Source organism: Copidosoma floridanum, unplaced genomic scaffold, assembly GCF_036245765.1.
Source record: "Copidosoma floridanum isolate Cflo_tuat_1 unplaced genomic scaffold, Cflo_Japanese_pri ptg000034l, whole genome shotgun sequence".
NCBI lineage: Eukaryota > Metazoa > Arthropoda > Insecta > Hymenoptera > Encyrtidae > Copidosoma > Copidosoma floridanum.
In genome coordinates this window covers 1,619,991-1,631,832 of record NW_028321911.1, presented here as the reverse complement: position 1 = coordinate 1,631,832, position 11,842 = coordinate 1,619,991, and positions in this window count along the sequence as shown.

Sequence of the window (11,842 nt, the reverse complement as noted above, 5' to 3'; positions counted from 1 at the left end):
GACAATTAGAAAAAATTTTTTCTACTTAGAGCGCTGTTAGCATCTAAACGTAAAAAAAGTCGAAAGTTGAAAGACTACTACCATAATCATTTTATTTTTAAAAATTGTTGTGCCGATGAATTATAGCCATTAGATACCCATTCATTTAAGAAATTTAATGCGAAGAATGCAAGTAATGTAAGAAATGATTTGTAACGTTGCGTTTTCTCGCCCTGCGACATGTAGAGTGTCACGGCCAGGGTGGTCCCGACGAAACACACAAAAACATTTAAATTCTCACTGATGGCAGCATTGGAAACGACGCGAATGGGCATTGCACCTGAAACGCGAGAAATACCACCGCTTAACGACGCTCGCGGGTCGGCCAACCCAGCTCGGCTTGTGGAGACTCTCACCTAGAGGAAGTCCCACCGAGGCTAGCCCATCGGGAAGCAAGCTACTCTCCTAGGGAGAAACGAGTTCCAAGACCTGAAAGAAAACGCTGTCTGGCAATGGCCTGCAAATAACGACACGAGAGTCGGATATCTCGGGTTATTAAGTTCATTTTATTCGTTACTACAATTATGCGGGCGTCTAGGCCCGGAAAATCTCGTCGCGATCCGGCGCTACGCCATTCCACGACTTCCGACAATCACGCTTCTCTTTCTCCTGCTCTCGCTCTAACAATCTCTTCAATGCACGATACACACACACACACACCACTCCCACGCAATACTTCTCGCAACAACACTACACGCTACTTTAACTCGGGGTTTACCATCTCACTCTCTTCTTCAGCGACTGAATCAGCTGGTGACCTTGACCTTGCAGTTGACAACTGATGACGGCGGTGATGGTTCCTTGGTTGTCGGGCGCAAGGTCGGGTACGGCTGGCTGATCGTGATCGCTGGCTCTCCTTGTCCTTTTCTCCTTTCCTCTCGATTCTCTCTCTCTTAACTACCGAAATCGCGAAAAACTCGGAAGCTCTGGTTCGCGCGGATGCTACTACAGAAGTGATGCGTTAAGACCACCAATTACTGCAGCCTCGCGCATTATCGAACTATATCTACATATATAAACGAAGGTTGACACTTCGTTCAGTTTGAATTTCCCGCGTGTTATATTGTACGTATGATAATAGTAAACTACGGTTCAAACTATGTAGAATCTGTGGTAGTATAAGATGGCTGAAAGCCTGTATGAGAAACTTTAATATCAATATTTTTTATTGTTAATAAGAGTTTTTTAACTACTATAAAACTAAAAGAATTTGTGAAGTATTAGCTTTAAATGTCGTTTCTCTTTTCAGGTAAGATGTATACCTAGTTTTTAGTTCAAAAGAATGTTGAAGTTTGTATGAGGCGATGAAAAATAAAATTATCCTCTTTTCGGAGCAACACAATCAGTATTTATTTCAACAATCCTAACTACTTTCACAAAAAGTGACTATAAAACGACATTTGTACGGCTATATCTACAATGGAAAAGTTGAAGTTTGAATTTGTCGTGAAATCAAGTGAAGATCCGAAAACTATAATGTCATTTGCTTAACCTCAATTACAAATGCTGACAATTGTAAGTTCTTAATCCCAGATAAACTGCAACCAGTTTCAATGTATACCTACTATAATAACGAAAACCCAGGCATTTTTAAAAGTAAAAACAACCCTATAAAAAATATCAGCGCTGAAATCAGTCGTAAACTACATCGCTGATTCTGCGTTTATTCCATGTTTAATAAATGCTGATTCAGTATTAAATCAGCGTTTGCTGAAAACGATAATAGTTATTAACTTCAAAACAGTGCATTTTTCATGTTAGCATTGCAGCTTGCAATTAAAACAGATTATTTTGAAGCTTACAACCTGTTACAACAACATGTTCTCCAGTTGATAATAAGTCAACGTTGATTCAACGCTGAATCAGCATTGATTCAACATGGAATAAACGCAGAATCAACGATGTAATTCACGACTAATTTCAACGTTGATTTATTACTGATATTTTGGATAGGGAACCCTTAAAAAAAGACATGAGAAAAGATTTGTATGGATGTCTGTAACAACAGAAATAGATAACGCTTATAGAGATGAAAATGGAAACATGCAGTTCAAAGAATGTTTGTTAGAAGAAGTCGTATCAGAAACAGGTCAAGTGGCCACTACTGAGATTTTGGCAAAAGCATTGACAAACATATTGGAAAATTTGACTGAAATGAAAAAGGATAAGAAGACTAATAATATAAAGAATTTATCCGAATAATTTGTATTACAGAAGTTTAGTGGTAAAACATCTAATGCAGCACAATGGATGACAATTTTTGAAACAGAATGTGCTCGACTGGAAATAAATGAAGATACAAAGAAAATTAAAGTTCTACGGCTATTTTTAGAAGATGCAAGTCTTGATTGGTATAGTTCTATGCTCATAAAATACACTATTGATTCTGACTGGATGATATGGAAAAAAATATTTTGTGAAACTTATGCCGACAAAGGTTGGTCCCCAATTAGGTATGCAATGTTATTTAAATATAATTTATTATAAACTCTTTATAAACTCTTTATTAGAATATGCATTAAAAAAAGAAAGGCTTTTAATATAAATAAATAAATCAATGGATAAAGGTATTCTGATTGATCTAATAGCTACCGGTCTACCTAATGTTATAATGGATAAAATTGATCGAAATAATTTACAAGAAACTCAGGATTTGTTTAATAATATTAGAGGGTTAGAACATTTAGTTAATAAAAAGTATTTGGAAAAAAAAATGATAGGTTCTGAAAGTAAAATTAAAGAAAAGAAAGACAAACCATGTAGGATTTGTGAAAGAGAAAATAAACGGAATCGTTATAACCCTGAATCTTCATGTTGGTTTAAAAACAAGACTTATGATAGACAAAAAAAAACAAATAAAGAATGTTAACAATTCTGAATTAGAGATGGAATTAAATGAAATAGATCCAAAAAACTAGTAATTCCACCATTAATCAAAGTTAAATAATTAATAAATGATAATTTAGAAACTGTGGGTATTTATGATTCTGGGTCAAATGTGTCTTTAATAAATTCACGATTGTTGTCCTTGAGAAATAATCCAGTCAATAATTATAACAATGCAAAACTAAAAACGATTAATGGTGTTAAAAAATCAATAGGAATAATTACCTTAAGAATAAAAATATTTGAAATTGCAAAATATGTTAATGTCTTTGTGATAGATGGAAATAATTTTTGGTTTGGATTGCATAGAAAAATTCCAGCTAATTCAAGATGAAAAATTAAAAATTACACAAAATACACAAAACATTAAGAGAGAAAGTAATTTTAATAAAGAAAAGATAAAGATTTCAGTGAAAAATAAGAATGATACGAATCATAAATACAAAGTAAATTTCAATGAGCATATAGAAATATCAAACTTTAATATCTCAGTCAATAATCTGGACCTCCAGGAGCAGTCACAAATAAATAAATCAATTGACAAATATAAAGTGCTCTGCTAGAGATAAACATGATATAGGCATGGTGAATGGCTATGAAACACATATTGATTTATTAGTAGATAAATATTGTCCCTCCTGGCGATCATCAGGTGAGATGTCAAGTGAAATATCAGGTGTGAATATCATGCCAAATTAGCAGGTGATATGTCAGGTAAAATGTCAGGTGAAATCTCAAGTGAAATGTCAAGTGAAATGTCAAGTTTAATTTTTTTTTTTTTCATACAAAAAGATATGGATATCGATATGTCGTCACGTAGTCGTTCACCTTCTCCCCTTTGCCCTGAGTCCAGCGTCGCAGATCGTCTAGCAAATCCTCTCGGTCATACTCACCCACAAATTGCCGCTTAAACGCTCGTTTAAACTGTTGCCATGTCACCACCTCGCTCCTCACGGCTCTAAACCAACGGCTCGCTCTTTTAAACAAGATCACTGGCACGGCGCGATAAAACACTTTCACTAGCACCCACACTTACGTGACAGTCTTCTAAGTGCTCGAGAAAATCCCCCGCATCTTTACCCTTATCCTCACCCGAGAAATGGAGTTTCCAATTCTGGAAAGCTTTCGAGGCCCGGTTCTCACGTGGTTCAGCCGATCTCTCAGCTTGACCACACTCCGATCTATTGGCACGTCGCCTATTACGATCAGTAACCCGCCACCCGGAGATTTCCGCTTCACTCTCGCTATTCGAGCTTGACTGGTCACTCAACGCTTGCCCGCTGGCTCGGGGGTGCCGTTCTTCTCCCCGATCGTCAGGCATTTTCTCTGGTCTGATGGGCCTTCACTGTCGCTTACGCTGGTCTCGGGCGCTATCACGCGTATTCCTAGCGCTCGGCAGTTGGAAGCCTCCCCTTCGTGGGTGGGGATTTAGAGGTCTTCTACACAGGTTATACCCGTCAACAGGGTTAAAGATGGTCGGAGATGGGCCGGCCTCGCGAAAGTCTGGCGCAAATCGTTGGCCCCGAGGGCCGGGGACTTGGGTTTCCGTTGACTCCACGGCAAAACCTCTCATCCTCAAATGGCGAGGAGAGACAAAGGTCCAGCCTTCGCTATCTGATGGCACGACTCGTCGCGATCGATCAGAGAAATCGTCGCCCTCATATGCGCGCTCCACCCTATCCTCAACCTTTTTCCCAGGTACCCTCAGCGGCATCAGGTGCTTCCTTGATGTCGGCTGCTTCCGTGGAAGTCGAAAGGCCTTAGTCTCGCTCCGATTCTCCACGACACGGATTGAGCCCCCGTAACTCGGCAGTTGCTTGCGCATACGTTTTATCAAGGCGCTGATCACTTAACACATTTTCCTTCATCGCGGCGTTTCCTGGACCCGGAGATTTGTTAGTCCATTCTGCCGCAGTTTGATAGAATTGACGACTCTTCTAGGCGGTCGCTAGACTCGGCGCAAGTGTGTCTTGCTCCTGGTCGAGCGGAGCATTAAGTTCCGGAGCACGGGTCCGAGGCTATGGAGAGAGCGATAACGCCGGCGCATCCGGGTTTACCAGCTAAGACCCCCCCTAGTTGGCTGCGGGGTCTCTTCGTCCGCCCGTAGCGGCTCCTAGGCGACTTTCCCCCGCTGATATATGGAGGGCCCCTACCCCCACGATCTGCATCCTCCTGATTCGCTCGAACACATCAAAAACTCGGAGGTCGATTTTTTCGGTATCACCAAAAGGCAACGAGCCCAAGATGCATATGTTCGCTGGACCCTGGAGCGCAAAAATCTGTCGAGGAGGCGTGACGGACGCCGCATTAAGGGGGATGTATACACCATCGTTATCGTCACGGTAGCGAGTACTGTCACGGGGCACATTGGTGGAATGAACTCCGAGGTCGGCGTTGTCACGGCGTGTGCAAAACTCGGATTCCGGGCACTTAGATCTCGCTCGCTACGATTGAGCGATAAATCTTCTCTCGGTGCTCCCAGCAACCCGTGAACACCTTCCTTCCTTGAATTTAAATTTATACGGCACCAGGTACTTGTCCTGAAATATATATCACAACAACGGCACTATCACAGACGTGGCGCGCACTTCTTAACATTCCGGGCGAACACAGACGACAGAATTAAAAAAAAGGCAGCGCTCAGAAAGAAGAGGGAAAAAAAAAACAGAAATAAAATATTATTTATATGATGTATGTAAAATAATTTTAAAAATGTATATATTTATAATTATATAAGACAAGGCACGTTAGGCCTTGTTCTCCTTCTGTAAATAAAATCATGCACGCAATTAAACGCAAACGGTCCCCAAGATGTCCGTTACTTGTACCTGGAAAGCAAAGGCGCAAGCGCAAGAAAAACGAGACACAACGAAAAGAGTCGCTTACTCGTTCACCTGAAAATTTTCTTGATGGTTTATTTGTGGCAGCTCTTTGCGTTGGATATGTTTCATCCATCAGTATTTCAACTTCTACTAAATCGGGTTGACTGTCAATTGCTTATCTGAATAGAATCAGTCTTTTATCTTCTTGGGTCTCGCTAGTCTTCGTATCAGGCAGTAAAGGTGCATAATTGACACATCCGTATTTGTCTTCTTGGTTTTTGCGATGTTTTTCTTTGGCTTTTTCGCTTTCTGTCTGTTTGTTGGAATCTGGATCGAGAACTCGTTTGGCTGATTCAGATTTATTTTGTTCATACTTAATGTAATTGTACATCGATGTCCAAAATGATGCCGATCCATCGTCCAATATGATTCCAGTAACTTTAGAGACAAAAGATTCTGGATATTTTGCACAAATAGACTCGCTGATTTTTTTCACCGATCTATAACGAGTATCTTTCACGATGTTTATCAAATAATCGGAAACAAAATGGATAAACTTAGTTTTCTTTGACGAGATCATCCATTGTCCATTTAGAAAAAACGACGAAATGTCTGTCGGAATCGTTTGCCAAAAATTGTCCAAGCAAAGATCGCCTACGAAAATTAATTGCAAGTTATATTTTTACATGTACATAATTTGTGTAAGATTTTACCTGCATTTTGATGTGTACCAGAGATCTCTTGCACTGGAGACATTGTGTTTTCTTCATAATTGTTTAGGGTTTGATTTTTTCGTATGACGTACAATAGTAAAGGTGGCTGCTTTTGTAGGAGTCTCTTATCTGCGTATGCCACAAGAACTTCATCTTCATCTATTTCAACGTTATCATCTTTTAAAAATCTAACATGAAAATTATACAAAAATCAATGATTAACTAATATAATATAAACTAATAAAATAAGTAACATTAGATATATGCAAAAATGCCAATTTACAGATAAAATGTTTTGATAAATTATATTTTTAAAAGACTTTCTACTTAAACAATTACTACAATTTTAACAGTTTCCTTACCTTATAGGCACCTTCTGCCAAATTAAATTTGGATATAGCACAATTTATTACTTCTGTTACTGGGTTACATTGGACAAGCTTCACTGTCCTATTTTTTTCTGGTAGTGTAACCTTGAACAGCGGCATCTTGGATACTACGATGTTAATTTTACATAGATAATAATGCACTTTTTCGTTTATAGTTTAATTGAATAATTTTTATACAGCTGTATGTAGAATGTGTAATATTCATTATACCGTATTTTTGTAAACGAATATTTTTTATGATAAGAAAATTTTTATAAGTCCATTAAAATGTAAAACATGCTTTATAGGACTCATATTACAATAAACTGTACATAAACGTATTCATATACTTTTGACGTGTAGATGGAATATTTACAAAATTTTGTGGAGAAACTATAATGTGGTAACGGTAAACTTATGGTGAGGTCTTACATATCTATACTGTCCTACCGTATATTCTATCATAAGCTTATAGTACAACAAACTATCCAAAGGGATACATTCATACAATTTAGATTTTTCGATTCGGTAGCTTCTCAAGTATGGAATAAAAGTACTGATGAAATTCTCGCAAATAAAATACAGCCTTTCATTTCTGTCCATAAGTATAAGTGAAATTTTGCCAACACTAATACCATATTGATATATCTCTCGAGACAAAACTATGAAACATTTTTTGGTGTACTCCCTGTACTGTTACTCTACTACATTCATATAAATCAATTGACTTTATAGTTTTTTCAATTACTTTTTAGATACCTGCAGCGTACATTGATAGAGAAAAATCGCTCAAACTTTGTACATTCAAATGACACCGTGAACCTGCTCCTAGACGCACATAACTTTAGTAAAGTTCATGCTTCGTCACCAAGGACTTCGTAACATTTACAAAATTTCTTATGAATCGTATGACGCGCTTAAAAAACGTCCCTATCAAAAACTTCAGTGCTAAATCGATGCTGAATCAACGATGATTTGAGCGTTGATTTAGCGTTGATTAAATCGTTAAAATTGAATTTTAAAAAATAATAAAGTAGTGTAATAACATTTGGAGCAGATATATTGACGTCTATGGAGGTACTATCCGTATGGTAACACGAAAACAGGGGGGTTCAGTTATTTTATGTGAAACTGTATTAAATACGCATTATATTTTTCTAATCTTAAATTAACGTTTAAATCAACACTCATTCAACGATGATTCAACGTTGAATCAGTGTTCATTTAACGTTGAATCATTGTTGAATCAACAATGTAAATTACGACTGATTTCAGTGTTCCATCATTCATAGAATCAATGTTGATTCAACGTTGGTTCAGCGTTAATTTATCGCTGAAATCAACGTTGATTCAGCATTGATTCAGCATTGAAGTTTTTGATTGGGGTATGCTTAGACTCAAACCTTTAAGTCCCCACTTTAACAACGGGTCCACATTCTAACATAAGTTCGGCGTTATGACATAAATAATGGTGTTATGGTCGTAACTCGATTTCAGGGAACAATTTTTTCCTTTTAGACAAACAATTAAGTATTTAGTGGTGCAAGTATGGAATCACGCTAACATGGATTTCAGGCGATAATATTATTTCAGTGATTTCAGACAGTAAAATTATACATTTCCATACATTATCATGAACATCTTTGATTTTATCACTTATAATCAGGGGAAATAATCTCAAAAAATTCCATAACTGCCATGCTCCTCCTGATAATTTTTTCGATGTTTTTGAAAATATACACGGTTTGTCTTGTCGGTCTTCAGACGTATAACTGAACATATCTATACGCTTGTTTAACTGCTTCTCTGAAAACCACTTCAAATCTACAAGTTTATCTATCAAAAGTTGAAGATCGTATGCTACCACCCCTTCCAGTAAATCATGAGCAATACAAGGTGGCAGGCCAGATGAGCAAACATGGTAATGTCTTAGTCGATTGAAAACTAAGTCGAATTTAATGCCCATGTGTTCATTTTTGTCCTCTTTTGCGGCCAGCGCTTTTTTATAAGAATCAGCACTTCTTCGTTCATGTACTGTACTAAATCAGTCGTCAGAGTAAAAGTTTTCTCTACTTTTAGTACAGTATCTACAAAAATACTTTGAAGAGCTAAAATTCTCTGTGAATCCTCCTAAACTATGGCTACCTAAATTGTTTCCAGTGATAAGCACTACTGATCTTTTTGTCATTACTCCAGCTATATTGATCCCTATCTCTTCTAGTACTAGCAAGTCGTCTACTATTTTTCCGTACATCTTTTTGTTTTCACTTTGTTTTTCAGAAAGAACTACCACCTGGGGTTCAATGTAATGAAAATTTTTTGTATAAAATTGTTTTCTTTTATACTTAGAACTTGAAGCACCGTTACCCTTAACAAATGGATCATTTTCAAATGAAGCTTTGAGTATCTCTTCGAGAGTTTGTTCTGAAAGATACTGGCATAAGTTGCATTTTAAATTTTGTTCTACAGTGTTTCGTTCTAATATGTACCCAATCAAAAATATCCAGGTGGATTTCCACTTGAAAATCCAGCTGGAATTTCAGGTGAATCCTGCATTTCCAGCTGGAAATCCATCCATTTCCAGGTCGATCCAGATCCATCCAGGTAAATATCCAGATCGATATCCAGGTCAATCTACGTAAATTTTCCAGCCGATTTAGTTGGATTTTCAGGTCAATCCACGTGGATCGACCTGGATATCCACCCAGATCAGCTGGAATAACCACGTCGAGTGACCTGGATATTCACCTGAATTGGCTGAAAAATCCACGCGGGTCGACCTGGAAATCCACATGGATAGGCTGAAAAATCCATGTGGATCGACCTGGATGTTTAACTGGATCGGCTGGAAAATCCACGGGCATCGACCTGGATATCCACCTGGATGGGCTGGAAAATCCACGTGGATCGACCTGGAAATGGCTGGATTTTTAAGTGAAAATCCAGGTGGATAAACTTTGTATTTAATGATGTAGTACTTTTTTGGAGTAATAACAAATTCATAAGTGTAATAAGTTATTCATTTAAATGATTATCAATTTTTGGTGAGTGGTTTTAGCAAGTGTAACTTAAATCAAGATTAAATCACAGTTTCATCATTAAATAACCTTTAAGTCGAAAAAGTGTCGCAGAAAACTTGAGTATGATTTATAATAAATCCTAAATTTTTTTAAATTATAAAGTTTTATCATGTCACATAATTGCACTCAATAAAAATATTTTTTCAATCCTGATGATGTTATAGTTCAACCGTGATTCAAATCAACGGAACAGTGATTTAAGTCACTTAAATCACGTGAACAGCCCTTCGTTAAGAATGGATGAATATGGCTTATAAATGTCCTTTTTGACGAGACAGTCACAATCCAGATTGAATTTCTTTTTTGTTGTCAGTTAACAGAAGCTGAAATAGAGTGTTTTTTTTACTATTACATTTTGTAACCAACCTATTTAAACATTATAGACCAGTTTTCTGATAATTGGAAATTTTATTTTGTGATTTATGACGGATCTAAAAGAAAGAGGCTTAGTCGGTGATCGTGCATATTAATTTTTCAATATTTTTCCACACATATTTTCGAAAAAAAAATAATTTGATTCCACAATGTAATATAGACTTTTCTACTGGTCAGTCATCGAGTTTAATTCAAACTACCAATTATATAAATCAAAACTTTTTTTTTATTTTCTCTTAGTTAAAAATCAGTTAACTAAAAATAAGCTGTTTAAAAAAAAAAAAAAAATAAGCAAGTACAAAAAAGAGTCACACGAAACATCTAACATCACATTTAATAAAATTAAATTAGTGACCGCCATGGTAAATCGTTGAATCAAATAATTTTTGCTCTCTAAAATACGTCTGGAAATAAATGTTTAAAAAATTCATACGCTCATATTATGGTCTCAAAAAAAACGTTATCTCAATTTCAGTACAGAAAATAATTAAGAAAGCAAATATATATTTTGAACGGGCATTTTTTTTAGTGAAAAAAATTTTAATTTCATAACTCCAATAAATTCGATCAGATTAAAATTTTAACTAACATTACCAAATCAAGGAGTAATGCTTGTAGTTTCTCTATTTGAGAAGTGTAAAAGGTCAAACTGTCTTGTATACATATTTAGAAAATTAATGACTTAAAATATTGTATACAAATGATTTTAAAAAACTGTCTAATTTGTAACAACGTGTATAAGTAACATAAAGAACTAAAATTTTATTTAATGTAAATTATTGCACTTGAACGTGAAATAAATAAATTTTTAATAAGTGTAGCATCAGAAAATATTATTTAATTAAAAAAAATTAATATTCATCGATTCAAAAATAAGTTCTATATGCTAGAAAGAATGACAAAAAAAAATAAATAAATGCATGTCTTATTAAATCCAACAATTTTTAATGTTCGGTTCTCTGAATACAGCCTAATTTGATACTGTTTGAAAAATTAATTTTTAAATAAAATAAAATAAACTGAAGCCAATATCCACAGGTTTAAAAGTGTAACTTACTTATGGAAACGTAAAAATGTAGGTTAGGAAGAAAGCAACCACGTCATAAATTACAGTAATGACGTGTCATAATTTAGGATACAAAAGACACAAATAACTAAAATAACACATATAAATGACGCGTATAAAATGTATTAATAACACTATGTAAAATACTTACCTATCCCTTGCTCTAACAATGGCCAATAAGCTGAGGAGGATACAGTTCTAGAACTTGTATCCTCCTCAATCCAAACTCCTTAATCTCAAGGATCTTGTCCATCTAATATTTAAATTAGTCAGTTATAAGATGTAATGATAAAAAAGCATCCGAATTCAACTTCAGTCAGCTGACAGTAAGAAAAAAATTCAATCTGGACTCTGACTGTCTCTTCGAACAAGGCATTTATAAGCCATATCAACCTATACTTGATATCACAGCTTCTGCAACATTTAGAAAGCTGACATTTTAAATATCATTTTAGTTTTATGGAACAATACACTAACCCTAAAATTTGAGCTT